General features: G+C 26.1%; 1 long non-coding RNA gene across 1 annotated transcript; it reads right to left on the reverse strand.

Moving 5' to 3' along the window:
• Positions 1-836: 836 nt before the first annotated feature.
• LOC136083675 (uncharacterized) lies at positions 837-6,517 on the reverse strand. The gene is made up of 3 exons (XR_010639977.1): positions 6,182-6,517; positions 1,337-1,404; positions 837-1,016 (listed from the first exon to the last, which is right to left on the reverse strand). It is a non-coding gene; the product is annotated as an uncharacterized LOC136083675 (long non-coding RNA).
• Between the last annotated feature and the right edge of the window lie 12,514 nt (positions 6,518-19,031).

Below are 19,031 nucleotides of genomic sequence, written 5' to 3' on the forward strand. Positions count from 1 at the left end.
ATAGTTGTTTTTTGGGACACCCTAATGTGTATATATACAGTTCTCAATCAAATTATTAGCCCACAATGAGATTTTTTGTATTTTTAGTCTTCTTAGAGGTAAAACTTATGTTTTTATAAAAATACAGATAAAAATTTTAATTATAAATAAAGTATAACTATTTCCAAAATAACAATAAGAATATGTTTATTTACATGAATTAAAAATATTATGTTGATCCTTATCGTATATTTTAAAACTGCATGAAGGCGATTACCCAGTGAAAAAGCGCACATGGGATACGCGTGGATTTTTTCCACATGTAACCCATGTGGGGATTATTATTTTGTCCCATGTGGGTTTCATATGGTAAATCCCACATGGATTCCATATGGTAAATCCCATATGGGATACGCGTGGGTTTTTACCACATGTAACCCATATGGGGATTATTATTTTGTCCCATGTGGGTTTCATATGGTAAATCCCACATGGGTTTTATGTGGTAAATCCTACATGGGATATAGGTGGAAAATACGACGTGTTATAGATCTTAAATGCCACATATTTTAATCCAAATGGTATAAAAGTAGTCAATACTAGACAAATGAAAGTCCGAATGCTTCTATGATAATTTTAAAAATTCTTTTAATTTAAAAATTACTTAAATAGTAATTTAAAATTAATCATCGAAGCTTTCAGAGAGGCTTAACTTAATCTGGTATTTGCTACTATATCCCATTCGGTATTCAAAACGTGTAGCATTTTTGATCTTTTACATGTGATGTTTTCCACCTATAACCTATGTGGGATTTACCTTAAACTATTATGACGAAATTTTATAAAATTAAAAAACGTGTTGCAAAATGAATTTATTTAAAAATAAATGCTATTAATCAATACATCCAAAACGAATATTAAAAATATTATTTTTTCTTTTGCGATTTACACGCCGTTTTTTGTCAATTGAATTAATTAAATCGCTTCGGCTTATATATATCGGTTTTTAGTATCTTCTAACTTTCTTCAAACATTTTCTAAAAAAAAAAAAAAATATAAATACAAATATATATAAATATAAATATAAATATAAATATAAATATATATATATATATATATATATATATATATATATATATATATATATATATATATATATATATATAGAGAGAGAGAGAGAGAGAGAGAGAGAGAGAGAGAAAGAGAGAGAGAGAGAGAGAGAGAGAGAGAGAGAAAGAGAGAGAGAGCAATTTTAATAAGGAACCTTATTAGTCGAGCAATTTTAATTATTAGCCACTTTGAAGTCATTAATGACTACAAAATTTCACAAATAATTATTTCCTAATTTATTACTTACAATGACTAACGTTTATGCGTAATTGAACACATATTATGCGTAATGATCTTGAACCCATGAGGAGAATCCTGAAAAAAAGTGATCAATAAGGAAAAGTAGTTAAACAAAAAAACGAAAACAAAAATGTAAAAACCTACTTTTTCAATGATGTAGACTTCTATAATAACAGGCCTTGACATCGCGCAAAATGCCGTAAAAACTGAAGGCCGATTAAACTTTCACTTTTACTTATATTGATATATTTTTATATTAGGTAGGGTGTAATGGCAGCCTATGTTTTCTAATAATAATCTCTAGTAAAAACGGAAATATAAAAAGAAAACCAAAAAATTGTTAAAAGATAATCATATTTTTCGTATTTCAAATTTCATTAAGAATATTTATGTAATATTAAATAGTATCAATAACAAGCAGAACCATAACAAAGTATATATCTATATATTAGAAAGATAACTGTATTTTTAATTTTTTTTGCTAAAAATGGTAACAATAAAAATCACCAACAATAAAAAACACCAATAAAAGTTGATTCAAGCAAAAAAAAAGTTTTATCAATATATCTCAACAGGGTTAAAGTCCTTATACTTGGCAACTTGTAGTCAATACACATACAATCATATAAACTTCGTCGCATAGCAAAATACTCACATATGCTCTACATATAATATCTGAAGTATATAAAACTTCACCAACATTAACTTTTCTCATAGCATTAAGGTGTTCGAATAGAATATTTGATTGAAGCGAACTTTCTTTATTTTTTAAAAATCTAACTGCTTCAAATAAAGCTGATTTTGTTTTTATTAACTTTAATTTGTTTACAGCTAAATATGAAATATTACAAATTGTGCCATTATGGTTAGCTACAAATGAATAATCATTGAAAATTACTAAAATAAATAATGAAACACCAAGTTTGTACATTTTTGATTGTATGTGTAAACTTTTTTTATTAAGCTGGAAAACAATAACATCGTTATTATCACTTAACAAAGATTGAATATCGTCAAATATAATTTCATCCTTTTTTAGAAAATCATTTAACTCATCTGGTAAAATGCTTCGAAAACCGCTTGAAGTTACATTTTTTCTAACTTTACTTGCTGGTGTGGCTAAACAACTAGGCGGAATATTTTAAAAACAGATGGTGGGTTTAAAGGTCGTTGCTTCCCATATTTGCTTTCAAAAGGTGCTTCATTTGGCCAATGCAGTTGACATAATGCTGTATAGTCTGTAACAATAAAACCAGTTCTTGGGATAGCTTCACTACATCTTTTTCTCTCCTCTAGATTCTTCGGGAATTTATAAATTAATATTTTTGTCGTAGTTGAGTATTGATATTTTTGTTGTAGTTGTAATTGATATTGTAGTTGTATAAATTGATATTTTTGTTGTAGTTGAGATAGTTCGACTTGCAAAGAGATACACAGCATTTTAAAGGCATTTTTAAGGCATTTTAATTATTAAAAAAACTTATCGTTAGTTTGACAATATTATTACCTTACAAAGTTAACGCCTTGAACCTTACATCAACATCAAGACAATAACAACGTTATTGTCTTGATGTTGGGCTATCTAATTTATAAACCAATCACATTTTAAAGATTTATTAAAAAAGCGCGAACACAAACTTTCATCTAATGTTAAAAGATGAAAATGTTAACACAGTATTAGGAATTGGCCTTCAGTTTAACAACTTTGTTGCGCGATGTCAAGGCCTGTTATTATAGAAGGCCGCGGTCACACATAATATAATATTCTGAAACTAATAAACAAACATCTAAATTTCTATAAGTAAATTTATTCTTTGATCATTGCCTTCATATCCTATCTTATTTTCATATCATAATCTATTATGGAATTATTTATATAACATATCACAACAATATTATTAAATTTGTGATGTTCAAATATCATATGAACATTCTCTAACATGTTCATATGATATTTGAATATAGTTCTTGAGTATATTATCTGCAAACAATTGACTGATGCAAGTTCTAATGTTGTCAAAAACCAAGCATGCATGCATGGGACACTGCAGTGTCCCACAAAGAAATGCAGGTTTGAAAGTCAAATTTTCTTTATTAAAAAAAAAAAAAAAAATAGGGAGGAGATAAGGAGGTTTCTGTAACTTTTTTTAGGCTCCAAAACTTTTAACTTTATATATAATAAGGTTCATAAAACTTAAGGGACTAACGAAGTACATTGAGGAACAAAAACAGGATATTTACTGAAACTTTTAAATTTTTAATCTGGAGTACCACAGTGTAATTGGGAATAAAGTCTTTGGGTCCAGTATTCAAAGTAATATGATCTAAAGTAATATATAAATTAAATAAAATGCTTTAAAATGCATGCAGTTATACATATAACTCCTGATAGTTAACTATATGTATAACTAGTTATACATAAAATTTATTATATAAACTTATTTTTTAAGGTTATGCTTGAACAAATTAGAACCAATTAATTCAAATTCAAGATTTAGTTCAAGTTCAAGTTATTTGTTCATTGTTTTTTCACTATTTTATATTTATTTGTTCAAATTTTTTAACTAGTACTAATTCTTACTACAGTAAGAATATTTATCATTGTTGAACGTGATTTTATTAGTAACTTAATTTTACTATCAACATATTTTGACAACACCCTTTACATTTTAAATGATGACAGCTTTACTTTTCTATTGATGTTAAATTTATTACGTTTCAATAACTCAGATTGAATTTTAACTGAATTATTGTAAGCTTTGTAAGGGTTTGTTGTATCTCAAATGGTGTTGTAAATAAAGTAAAAATAATATATATATATATATATATATATATATATATATATATATATATATATATATATATATATATATATATATAGTATTTAGGCTATGGGATCATCCATAAATGATGCCAGTAGATAGAGGGGCAGTGTGAGTTTAACAATAATTGACAATGGGGAGGAGATGTTGAGACCAAAATAATGTCAATTAAAAAATTGAATTAAAAAAAAAAGTAAAATATTTTATTTTAAAAAAAAGTAAAACAATTTATGCTAGCTATGAGCAGGTTTTAGAGGTATTTACACCAACAATGTGGTCTAAAAACTTCTTGCTTTTGTTGCTTAAAACTGTAGAGGATCATAGGAAAAACAATTTAAATTCAGAAATTAGCTTGCTTATCTGAAAGAACAATTTACGCATTTTTTTTTTTACTTTTAGTACTGTTGAGAATAAATGTATAACTGAACCAGAAAAAAATTGATGGTATATGCATTTTTTATATTATATTAAAAATTCAGATATACCATCATAATACGATAACAAAAACTGACATCATTTTCAATGGGAAATGGCAAAAAATTGACTGAGTTTGATAAAGGGTGAAGTTGTTCAACAAACCGGGTCATCATCTGACATCATTATGCATAGATGACCCTACAATTTAAGTAAAATAAGTAATCAATTTGCCATATTTCTCTTTAGAAAGTGTAAGAAAAAAGCATTGTTATGCTGAGAACCTACCTATTGAGCAAGCTTTGACCACCTATTTTACAAATTTGAGAGACAGAAGTGGAAGTGCGAATCGCAAAAGAACTAATAACAATGCTCTAAATTGATTTTAACTTTGTAGACTAGCATTAATATAGTATTTAGTAATAATACATGATTTTTATAATTTGTATTTATTTCCATTAATTATCAGTTGTCAGTCTCCATTTTATAAAATGAATTAAAAAACTATTTATTTATAGTATAATAATAATACATAAATACTAGTTTCCTAATGCTATTATCATCACAATGTTAATGGTATTCGTTTTAAAGTGAAATTTTGTATCAATTTTATTGTTTTAATGTTATATTTATATATATATATATATATATATATATATATATATATATATATATATATATATATATATATATATATATATATATATATATATACTATATATATATATATATATATATATATATATATATATATACATATACATATATATATATATATATAACAAAGCTTTCAATAATTCAGTTAAGATTCAATCTGAGTTATTGAAACGTAATAAATTTAACATCAATAACAACATAAAATCACGTTCAACAATGATAAACATTCTTACTGTAGTAAAATATAGTACTAACTGATAAATTTGAACAAATAAATATAAAATTAACAAAAACAATGAATAAATAAAAACATTAACTTGAACTTTAACTAAATCTTGAATTTGAATTAATTGGTACTAATTTATTCAAGCATAACCTTAAAAAATAAGTTTTTATAACAAATTATATGTATAAATAGTTATACATATAATTAACTATCAGGAGTTATATGTATAACTATATGCATTTTAAAGCATATTATTTTATTTAAACATTACTTAGATCATATTACTTTGAAAACTGGATCCAGAAGCTTTATTATCAATAACACTGTGGTACTCCAGATTAAAAATTGAAAAGTTTCTGTAAACATCCTGTTTTTGTTTCTCAATGTAGTTCGTAAGTCTCTTAAGTCTTAAGGACCTTATTATATCTAAAGTTAAAAGTTTTGGAGCATAAAAAAAGTTACAGAAACCCATCCTATTTTTTTCTTTTTTAATAGAGAAAATTAGGAATTCTTTGACTTTCAAACCTGCATTTCTTTGTGGGACACTGCAGTGTCCCATGCATGCAAGATTGGTTTTTGACAACATTTCAACTTGCATCAGTTAATTGTTTGCAAATAATTTACTCAAGATCTATATTCAAATAACTATAATATTATCCTAATAATACGTCTATTTGCACAAATCTTAATCTTATTTCTATAAGGAAAGATAAAAATTATTCGCGGTACTTACATACTTGCTTGCCATTCTCTTTATTAATATAAAATAATTTCTCACAAAATAAACGTAACGCAATGCAATGTCGATTTAAAAAATTTTTTTTTAGTTTTTTTTTAGTTTCCAGCTTTTAAATTAATTCCCATGCAAATCCCACAGGAAACCCACGTGGGATTTCCCATGTGTGTAAATACCATATGGTTCCCACATGTAACCCATGTGGGATTACCCACATGGGTTTAAGGTGACAAATTTCCATACGGATACCACATGGGAAAATCCGTCCCACATAAATCCCATAAATCCCACACGGAACCCACGCGGAACCCATGTGGGACGCGGTTTTATTTTTCACTGGGTAAGCATGCTATAAATGCAATTTAAAGCCTTTTCTTTCAAATGTGCACTATACTTCCAATGCTAAATAACTTTTTCAATCAATTGTGTCCTATTTGTGACCTTTTCTAGCAAAATTTTTTGTATTGCTTCAATATTCCATCCACAATGTACAGTTGACCGAGGCCTTTTCCATTAATAACCAACCAAAATATGACTTAAGGAAGATGTTTATTTGTTTGGATTATACAATCTTTATGGAATTTTTCATTGGAAGCCCTTTTCACATATTGAGCCTTTTTTATGGTAGACTTATCACTGAAGCATACCTGGAGGAAACAGAATTTAAAAAATCACTAAATACAAACACATGAATAATAGTGTGAAAAAAAATTATTTTTGTATTATAATATTTTGCTGATTTCCAGTCATCAACAGTAAAGCTGCTTTACTTTTTTGCCCAATCCAGGTGCTGTTTTCTCTGAGAATTGTTTAATATCGACTTTTATGCTGGCCTTCTACTTTTGATGCTCAATCCATGCAAACTTTGTTGAACAGTGATTGTTGCCACATTCAGTTTCACCTCATTCAACTTGCTGCTAATTGCAGAGTATGTAGCAAATTTTTTTTTTTTTTTCTATTTTTGCTAGCTCTCTCATTTCTTGGTGTTACTTTGTTTTTTCAATTGCATTAGCCTTGCCTTTAAATATTTAATAGGAAGCTATTTTTCAATTTGTCTTTGATCATCTCACATTGTCCTGATATTTCACTTATCCAGTAATGCTTATCAGTCAAAAGATCTTGTATAATTGCTTTTTTTTTAGAACTGATGTCTTCTTTTTCCCTACTTTGTTATTTAGAACTTTTAAACAATTTTTTTTTTACTTAAAAACTATTTCAAAACAGATAAAAATTGTTTATTATAGAAAATATTGAAACAAAGTATACAAAATGTGTAAATATTGTTTAAAAATGGTTCAAAATGTATTATAATATAAATCTAATGTAATTAAATCCCAATAGTTAACACAAAATATACTGCACTTAAAGAAAACATAGTGAATCAGCACAAATGACAAAACGCAAATGTCATGAATTAAACAGATACCGTTTGTCCTTTGAAATTGTTGGGATCCTGAAAATAGTTTTATAATGCTAACAGCTTACAGGTGTGTCTCTTGTGCAAAGTTGTCTTAAAAATTGTCTTAATTGTGAGTTTTAAAATCTCTTCTTCATCTGAGCCTAATAAATGAGTTCAAATGAGAGGGTAAATAAGTTCCATTTTAAATGTATGATGTGTTGATGTTTAAAATTTCCTGGAGAAAACAATCACTAAATGCAAACACTAGAATATCAGGAAAAAAAATTATTTTTGTATTATAATGACCTCCTAACCCTTACCCTAACCCTGACAGAAAATGATAAGGTTTCTTAGTCTTGATTGATGAAGCACAGCGTAAAATGATAAAAGTTTGATAAGTGATTTTCTACTACAATGAGCACTCTATTTTGTAGAATACATTTAAAATTATTCATATGTATATATATATATATATATATATATATATATATATATATATATATATATATATATATATATTTATATATATATATATATATATATATATATATATATATATATATATATATATATATATATATATACCTACAATATATTTATATTGTAGGTATATAGATACTTGTAGGTATAATAAAAGTTTAAAAAAATATTAAATTATTTTTTTTACTTTTTACAATGTTTTGTTTTTAGTTATATTTATGTTTAATTTTTGTATAAAAAATGATAATTTGTGGAAACTTCAATAGTATTTTTAATTTCAGCGTTTTGTTGTTATTAATATTTTTGTATTTTTCAGTCTGGGTAGATGCCTCTTATAATAGCATCATCAGCTGGTCGTAATATAATTGTAAAAGAGTTAGTGAGAAACTTAGCTGATCCTAATAAACAAACATCAACTGGTTGCACTTCACTTCATTATGCAGCTTCTAAAAATCGTTATGAGGTATGTTACTAAGTTAAAGTATTATGTGGTTTTTTACTTTTATTATTATTTCAATTTTTTTTTTTGTTTTATTATCATTATTTTTGTTGTATTACTTATTTTTATATATTCAATTAAAAAATTACTATTGCAGTGCTTAATAGTGAATTGCATTCCGCTAATTGTCAAATTTCAAATATTGATGAAAAATCTGTGATAAATAAATTTGCATAAAAAAATATCTTATCTCCTTAAGTTTGTATTGTTGGTTTTACTATTATGGATTTAGTATATAACTTTGATTTATATATAATTTATTTGTATATAACTTTAAGTTTTGTGTATAACTATAATTTTCAAACTTCAAAAGCCTAAGAAGAAAATGGGCAGTATATTGATTTAACAAAAAAAAAAAATCAGTTTAAAAAAAGTGATTTAACAAATTCTGATGGTCATCTCCATTATTATTGATTTAGACGTAGCCAAGTCCCTGACTCTTAAGAAAAAAAATTTAAATATTAATAATACACAAACCAAAACAGTTCAATAACCACAATAGCACAAGAGCAATTACCAACCATAGCTCATCAATTTGAAACAAGCTTTCCGACTACATTGTCAATTCAAAAGTTGACAAACCAGTTTAAGAACTTGGATTTGTACTGTAGCTTGTTAACTATAAAAGCATTCCACACTACTAAGTTGTGTTGTAACTAACAAGTAAAGTAAAATATTCAGTTAATTTTTTTCAAACATGAACAAGTAACCATGTTTGCTAGACTTTTTATTTCTCTACAACCTGTTCATTAGAAGTGTACTTTATGTTACTTTTTTAATTTAATTTAGTTCAAAGGAATACTAAAGATTAGTTTAAAGACTTGTAATAATTTTTATCAGTTAAAACCACCACTTGCAATAATTTACCTACATGCTCTTTGTGAGACTAATTAAAATTTGGCTATTCTATTTTCAGATTTCTGTGTTAATTGCTATTATTCTTTGATTTCTAAAGACTTATAATAAGTTGATTGACTCACTAATACTCCAATAGTCACATTTTTGGTTCTTTATCGTTCTCTTTTTCCCCAAAACTGCAACCTTTATGATATTTTGGATCATATTTACCTAATCCTTTTTTTTTTTTAATGCTTCAGTTAATGTTGTTGTTTTTAGTGACTTGTTTGTTACACTAAATGAATTGGTTGTTGTACCACAGACTCTGCTGGCTTAAAATCTCCAAATTTTTGTCTTTCTTAGTTTTGTGTTCAAATAGTTAACTTTGTGACTTGTGTTGTGACTTTGTGACTACCCTAATCACATACCTTCACTCCTTGATTTGTGTTTTGTAACTTTACTCCATAAATTGTGCCACCTCATATATAACTCCTGGGTTTCAGGCAAGCATTAAAGCTTTTATTCTTTCTTGTTAGTTTTATGTCAAATCTTATTTTACCCCATTCTTCTTATACAGCTGCTATTTCTAATCAAAATTATTTTTCTTTTATCTTTTCACAAGAACAACTGTCTTTAGAACAAGAGTATGGATTCACCAAACTTTCGTAACTCTTGCATAGCTCAACTAAGGTTACAGAAATTGTAGGTTCAGCGTTTTTTCGTAACTATTTGGTATTCACCAATGTTTCACAGCATTTCCATAAAAGTTAGGGTTGCGCATGAGTTGCGCTGAACTTTTGCAAAAACTTACGCAAAAAAAAACATCCGAGTTGACTTTTTTTTTTTAATAAACCAAGTTTTCGTAACTTTATAAAACAAAACTTTTTAATATTGAATTCATATAATTTCTAACAAATTTAAATTCGAGATTACTACTAATTAATATTTTTTACAGCCTAATAAAATGAAAGTAATATTTTTACAAAACTCCGCTATAAAAACTAAATACTTTTAATTGAATATTTATTTAGTAAAAAGTATTAAGAAAATAGTTTTAAGTAGAAAAGAGAAAAAGGAGTTAAAAATTGACTAATCTTCAATGACGTTATTAAGGGCAGGTAAATTTTGACAGTTGTTTAATATACAATTAATCTAGCTATAAAACTTTCATTTTCTTCAATAATAAATATCACATAAATAGTGTCTATTTAAAATACAAATAATTAAAAGTTTGCATACAAATTTGACCTAACCATGAACAAACTCAAGTTTCGAGTTTGTATGATGCCTAAACAAGTCATATATAAGACATCAAAAAATCCTTGTAACATTTGCCCATGTAAAATTCAACAATATATTATCGCCTTCGATTTGCAAACAAATAGTTTTAATTTGTGTTCTTTGTACAATGCCAAGTTGAATTGGTTGATTTGTGTTAATACAGCCTGAACATCGTGTACATCATCTTCATCATTGTCCTCAAAGTTTAAGTCATATTGAATTTCTAATCCTATGCAATTGCAAAAGTTCTCCAGTAAATTGTGCGTAAAAAATATTTTGCAGTATATTGTTAGGGTAAGCATTTGTTAAGAGCACTGAAGTGCTCCACCTCTCTTGTGACCTCCAAGGGTTTTTAATATGACCAAAGGATTGCTCCACATCACTATCTACGTGAAGGTAAACCTTATTGAAATATATTTTCTCTGATGTAGTTGTATCTGATGTAGATTACCGGCATTAGGGTTATATTCTAATGTTTTTTTTAGTTCAGAATTAGAAAAAATAAAACTCTTTACCCAGGATACTTTTCAAAAACATCTCTAAAAAAGTAAAATAGCTAATTTTAAGTAAGTTGTATAAATCAACTCTTTTAAACTTCATTAGTTACAGTTAATTGATAACAAGCATATTAAACAATAAATAATCAAAAGATTAATTACTAATTTTTTTGAAATAAGTAGTAATTTTTACCAATTACTCTTTAAAAACTCTCAGTTACTTTGATAAAGGCCTTATTGATATTAGCATTTTTGCTTCTGAAGAAATTAGGTCGCTCCTCAATGTGATTGATGACAAATCATTGTTAATGTGTTGACAATATCTCGATTTATTTTTATACAAATGAAATTTTTAAACACATTCTACATCAGAGTAATCATTTAAAGCAACATATTGAGCCTAATGCCAGATTTGATCTCGACCAAATAAACTAAATTTTCCATTAAACTAAAACTAAATAAAGCTGTTAAAATAACTAAATAAACCATGATCGTTATACTTAATGAGACATGTACCATTTAACAAAAAACTATGAAATAAAATATTTTTAATTTATATAGTTGTTTTTTTTTGTTAATACATACAGTGTTTTGTTAATATTTATGAAGATGTAATTGCTTTTTTGTTAATATAATAATTCAATGATTATATATATTACCAAAATCATAAATGCATCATAACAATGTAGCATCTTTTAAAATATACAATATATATTTTATACTATAAATAATATATAATATGCTATAATATCTTATTTTATATAACAATGTCACTATTATTTTATATAATAAGATGTTATTTTATATTTATAATATAATAACATCTTTATATATATATACATATACATATACATATATATACATATATATATATATATATATATATATATATATATATATATATATATATATATATATATATATATATATATATATATATATATATATATATAATAATATAACATCCTAATTATTAAGATGTTATTAAGTTAATAAGATGTTAAATTATTATGATGCATTTACATTTGTCTTAATATCTAGGATTATTGTTAACTTTATTATAATATTTACAATTTACATACAATAATTGTATATATTATAATAAGATTCTATATCAATCTGACAATATAGCTATATATATAGCTATGTTGTCAGCTATAAATATATCTGTATATGAATCATAATAATATTACACAATTTCTAATGTTTAGTAATTTTAACTTTACGCCAAAGTTAAGTCAGCTCCTAGCTTACATAACTTTTCTTGCTTAAATTGAGCTGAGTGAGTTTTTAAAAAGTTTCGTGAATATCATTTCAGCTTGGTGAATACCAATTTTTTAGCGCTCAACTTACGAAAAAACTTACATAAGTTTTGTTAAACGCAACTGCGCAAGTTTCTTGAATACAAATTTCACAGTTTTGAACTTACGCCAAACATACGCAAAAGAAAAGTTTGCTGAATATGCCCTAGGTCTTTTTATCATTACAAGAAATTTATTTAAATATGTATTATCTGATGCATTATTCTCAGATTACTAAATTTTGTGTTTTGTCCTAATAGTTAGGTTCTCAATACTTGTAAAAAAATCTTCAATATTGTCATTTATTAAGGCAATTTAAACAGTTTAACTCTCATACACGGATCTGATCTTTTCAATAACAAAATTTTAAAATCTCCTTTTTATGCCCTAAAACTTACTCTCTGGCAATAAGATATCGATCCTGAAATTATAATTTTAGTTCTCTTGTTCTGCTGCTGGTTTGTTAAATGTAATAAAACAAAGATTCTGTTTTAGCTCTGAGGCAAGAGATAAATTAGAGATACGCTCTTTTAAAAATGGTTTAAGAGACTTTTCAAAACCAATAAATCATTAAAGTTGTCCTTGATGGAGAACACTCTTCTTTATTTTCAGTAATGTCCGGGGTACCAGAAACTTTCATCCTTCGTCCAGTGTTGTATCTCATTTATATTAATAATTTTCTTTATAATCTTTCCTCTAAATTGGCTTTATTTACTGATTTAACTATATACTTCAATTTTGGTTTAATATACTTCAATTTACTACTTAATGATATTTTGAACAAGCAGTCGACTTTAAATATTAGGGATCATCCATAAATTATGCAACGCTAAGTTTTGTTCACAAACAAAATAAAAAAGATCTTCCCTCACAAAGTCTTAAGTTGAATAAGAAATAAAAATAGCGCATTGAGTTAAATGAAAATTGCTGCATAAAAAAGCTTAGGATCTCCTACTTCTTTTTTTTAGATAAATTTAGTGTTGCATAATTTATGGGCGATTCCGTGGAAGCTTGCAGTGGCTGGTGACTTTAAATATTGACATAATATGAAAATCAACATAATTAATTAAAATTATTTTGGTATTCATACTTTAATGAATGGTAACACTCATAAAACTATAGAACTCATTCTGAGTTCTATAGCTTAGGTCTTCTCAGATTATTGTTAACAGCTGGCCTTCATGGAATTTGCAAAGTTTTCATCTGTACATTGTGCCATTTGTCTTTTTTTTTGTTTCATACTTAGATACATAATACATTTTTGGATAGTTCCATGTGAAAACATCCAGGACATGCAACTTAAGATTTTAATGATTTTTACACCACTCAAAGATTTTAATAAGTTATGAGTATTCTAAAAAATTTTATTATCCTATTCCAAACCGTTTCAAAGATATGACTATTCAAACTTTTCCTTGAACCAACAAAAATCTGCCATTTTAAAAATGGTTTTACTCTTTGTTTCTGTTCTTTGTGCAATGTAAAGCTAAAAATGTGTACACTCACATATTTTGAGGCAAGGAATCTAACAAAACAACTTAAAATATTTAAAAATAAACATAACACCTTTAATTTTGCACTTTATTGCAATTTTACTGGGGCAAGTTTAATTACAAAAATATCGATCTAGTTTGACTCTTATTTTTATATTCAAACGTTGTCCTAAATAGTTTAGTTTGAGTTGTTACAAAGAATTAGAGTGTTTTTTTTTTAAACAGAAAAAAAAAAAAAATTTTTTTTTAATTTTTTATTTACAGTCTACAGTCGAGGAAGCTACTTTAGTTGTGCTTACAACACTCTTTTAACTCTAAAACTCCAGAACATGAACCTTGACAAACAAGGCTGCTGCGTGGAGAAACAAGTTGAACACGATACTACGAGGGATGTGTTTGAATCGAAATTAAAGCTTTTCGTTTATAAGGTGAGTGCTCTCCATAACACCACTGCCGCATAACTTAAATTAATTACTTATAAAACTGGAATTATGAGAAATCAAAGGAAAAAAGTTGGTACTCTTAAGTGCTTAAAAATTTTATATTTAATCATTTTTGGAAAATTTTCCCACCCACCCTGAGCTTCTTAAGACCCCCTCCACTCCTCTCCTCTCAAATTTCAAAAAAAAAATTTCATTCATTATTTTCTAAATTTTAAGACCAGTTTAGGTCTTAAAAATTAGAAAATATAAACTTACTTATAGGCAAAAATAAAACTCCCACTTACCTATTTGTTAAAACTACCTCCCTCCCCTCCCCCCCTTCATACTTTCCCATCTCCCCCCATTTATTCCCAGTTAGTTTAAATTTCCCAAAGGTTCATAAGAGAAAAGTAAAAAAAAATAATCTAAATCAGTCTTATAAATTAGATATAAAGTGTCACGCTAAACAAATAGAAAGCGTAATTAGTACGAAGACAAAGAACGAAGCGAAAAAATAAATTATGTTAATCATATTTTTTTAATGTTTAATAAATTATTGTCATTAAAAACCAAGATCATTCATTCAAAAGTTAAAAAAAATATTTTTATTTTTTAAATTTCATCAGTTATTCTCTAGTTTAGACTTTTTTTTTCATGTTTAATAAAGTATTTTTTAATTTATTCTTGTTATTCAAAAACTCTTTATCAACATTTTTACTGTTTATTTAAAGTTAAGAAAGTTACAAAAATCTTTGCATATAAATAAATAATAAACTTTAAAGTAAGTTGTTAACGTTTTTATATTAAAAGAATTAAAAATACTTTCGGTAAACTAAAATAGCTGGGAAATTAAACGGAAAATAACAACAACAAAAAAAATCAAAATTGAAACTCACAATGAAACATATCATTAATGTTATATTTGCATAAAACATAAAATAAGATAATTAAATATACTTGAATTTTTATGTTTTTCTATTTTATTTACGAATGCCAAAGTTTGATTAAAAAAATGATATTTATAAATACAAATTTTTTTTTTTTTTTAAATTTACAAATACAAAATTTATGTAAGTTTTGTACTTGTCAATTTAAAAATTTAATAATATTTGTATTTAAATATTTTTAAATTAAATATCTAATATACTATGTTTTTAATTGTCCAGATGAATTTCAATTGCTGCCCTCGTGCGGTGAGGGAATCTCACAATGCCCCTTAAATGCCTTTATTTTTTGAAAATTAGTTTTAAAATAGCATATTGCAATGAAAGTTCTTTTAACCTACATTCTATTTACCAACAAAATTCTCATTTAAAAGCTATCGAACTATTAAAAACTTTCTCATTTAAAAGCTATTGTTTTAAATAAGTTTTTTACTTTTCTCTGACAACACTTTAAAGCCTTGAATATCATATTATATTATATTAAATATTGTTTAGTAAAACATTCATTTTTGATGACGTGAAGGAATTATGTAAGATCACAATTATAATAGCAAAATTTAAAAAAATGCAATTAAAATAGATCAAGGTATCAAATTCATTTGTTCAAATTTTAATTGAAAACAATGCTCAGAATGAAATAAGTTGAATAATTATGGTTAAACATTTATAAAATATAAAAATATTCCTACTATGAATACAACCCACCAAAAAAAAATTCATTTCAATGATATATATGTATCTAAAAAATGTCAAATTTTTCTACTTATGTGGAACATTAATTTGCTTGAATAAATTAACTTAGAAATCCGCGCAAGCTTAGAGTTGCCTTAAACTTTTTTTTCTTAATTTTCAATATCGCAAAAATGGTGTATTAAATTTTTTCCTGGCTAACACCCTGTTATTTCCTACCTCACATTGTATTAAGCACCTGAGAGTAACTTGATAGTAATGAAACTGAAATAGTTTTAAACAAATCAAATTGTTCCTTTAGTTGTTGCTGACTCGCTTTTTCTGTTTTCTTAGTAATTTTACAAAACGCAATCCTAAATTTAAAAAATCTTGAATAATTTTGTTAGAGTTATCACAATGAATTGGATTGTGGTCTTTCCTAAAGCAGAAATAAAAAACGGTGTCATATGTACATCATTAGTAGATAATTTTAATGAGGAAATTTAGAATCAATATCTGACTTTTTTATTTTATGTTTCTAAATAGTTTATTAAATTTTTGTTACTAAACAAGTTTTTATTTACTAAATTAATTTTTAATGAATAATAAACAATTGTTTTTTTATTGACCAGTGGCCAATAATTGGTTGAGACAAATATTGGTAAAAAACATCAATATTTAAAAAATTTGCATTAACTTTCTGCATTTCATTATTTTATCACTTTTACATTATATGTGCTACAGCATGTTTTATATGATGGAGTATTTATTGTTTTATTTAGTTAGGCATTTAACAGTTTATAAAATTGAGCCTAAAAGGTAATTCATAGTCAGAATGTAATAATCATTAGAATATCATAACAGATATTGACAATCTAACTCTGTTTTTTTACCTAAAAATATTTTAAAGAAAATAGTTCTCACAGTAATAAACAAGGGACTTCCACTTAGGCAACATACTGCAATAGCGATAAGTTTTATTGCTAATTCAGGAGGTGATATTTCTAATTTTGCACTATCTTTTTTAATTGTATTTAGAGTTGTGGAAGAAGTTGTAAATAAAGGAAGAGAAATGATTGTAAAACATACTGATCACTTGCACTCAAAATATAGAACAACTCAGAAGTTGATGTCTAATAAATTTTGGAAAACTTTCCCACCCATCTTGAGCTTATTAAGATTCATTCCCCTCCCCCGTTTATTAAATTTTACTCAGATGCGGAGTCCGAAAAAGGAGTCCGTTTTGAACCTTTTCAAATCAAATAAATTTGACCCCTTTTTTTCTGTTCCTTTTTTTTTCTATTTAAGAAAAGACCACTCTCCAGTTCTTTGTAACAGCTCTTACTAAGTTATTCAGGACAACATTTAAATTAAAAAAAAAATCAAACATCAGCATTTTTGTAATTAAACTCACCGTAGTAAAATTGCAATAAAGGTCAAAATTAAAGGTGTTATGTTTATTTTTAAATATATTAAGTTGTTTTATTGGATTTATTGCCTCAAAATATGTAAGTCACATACACATTTTCAGCTTTCCATTGCACGCAAAACAGAAATAAAGATCCAAGATAAAAATTTATATTGCTTTTTTGATGCAGAGTTTTTAAAGAGAGCATTTAGAATGTTGAAAAAGAAAGAAACATGCTTAAACATTATTTAAACAATTAGTTTATATTACCCAATTTTTGGATCCAAACCCTGTAAATTTTTTTATTTGTTTTTAATATTTTTAGTTATATTTTTTCTTGCCACAAAAAATCTGAAAAATAACTGGAGAAAAGCAAAAACTGAACTTTGTCAAAGATATATGACGTTTTCAAGAAATTACTATAAAGTATTATCAAATACAATAAAAATAAATTAGCAATTTAAAAATTTACTTAAAAAATACAATATTTTTCAAGGTATCAAAGATACAAGTTATATTGACTTAAGTTGTCATATTTCACAATATTACTGCCATTTTGCTTGTACTTCTTCTATTTTAGGTTTTTTAAACATTGATTCCATAGGAACTATATGTTTATGTTCTGAATTTAAAAATAGTCGTCACATAGAGGCCAGTTAAAACTTGAATATTGACTTTTCGGGTGGAGCAACTTAACTTTAGCATCTTCTTTCAGGTTGTAGCCCTCAGAATTAGGGTCAGCAATTGGTTTCAGTTACAATGCTAATCCACCACTCATCATCATAGACTTCTACTACTTAACCCCCTAAAGTAACAGTATCAGTTTAGAAAATATCTTACTCCTTTTTTTTGTGGGTCTTTTTAATTACTTTATTTATATTTTATTATACCATTGTAATTTGATATAAATAAGACATTGTAAGGTTTTAAAAATCTTGTTTTGTTAATATTCCTTAAGAAATTGTATAAATCTCGATAATATATTCCGATCTCTGAACTTTGGCTCTTTGTTAGTATCAGATTATTATTTGTATTGCATTTCCATTTCCCTGGTTTCAATCTTTCCCAATTACTCACTGCTGTTTCCCAATTATTCATTTAATTTAACTTTTTTTCATGTTTATATAGCTCAACTATTGATTGCAATAGTTGAGCTATCTAAAAATTCAGAGGCAGATGTTAATATACAAGATAGAAATACTTCTGCAAGCCCCCTTCATAGAGCTGCTTCATTGTAAGCAATAGTTTTTGTGGGTTTTTTGCTTTGTGCAAAAAATAACTCTAAACCATTAATTAAAAAATGTATACATTGTTATATAAAAAGAGTGTACAGTATATATATGCAGTAAACTTTTTATACTTGACCCACTACTTGAGTTACTATTTTGGATATCTACATGGCAACAATATCCTTTGAGAACAACTTTTGTTCTCAATAGATATTGCCATTTTGAATTATTCTTTAAAATAAATAAAAACAGATTATAAATTAAAAAAATAAATATATAATTACAAATTGAAGAGTTTCAATTTATCATGTGTATACATCAAAATATTTTCAATGATTGCAATCTTTCTTTTTTTTAAAAACTGGTACAGTGATTGTTATTTAAATTT

Source organism: Hydra vulgaris, chromosome 08 (assembly GCF_038396675.1).
Source record: "Hydra vulgaris chromosome 08, alternate assembly HydraT2T_AEP".
Lineage (NCBI taxonomy): Eukaryota > Metazoa > Cnidaria > Hydrozoa > Anthoathecata > Hydridae > Hydra > Hydra vulgaris.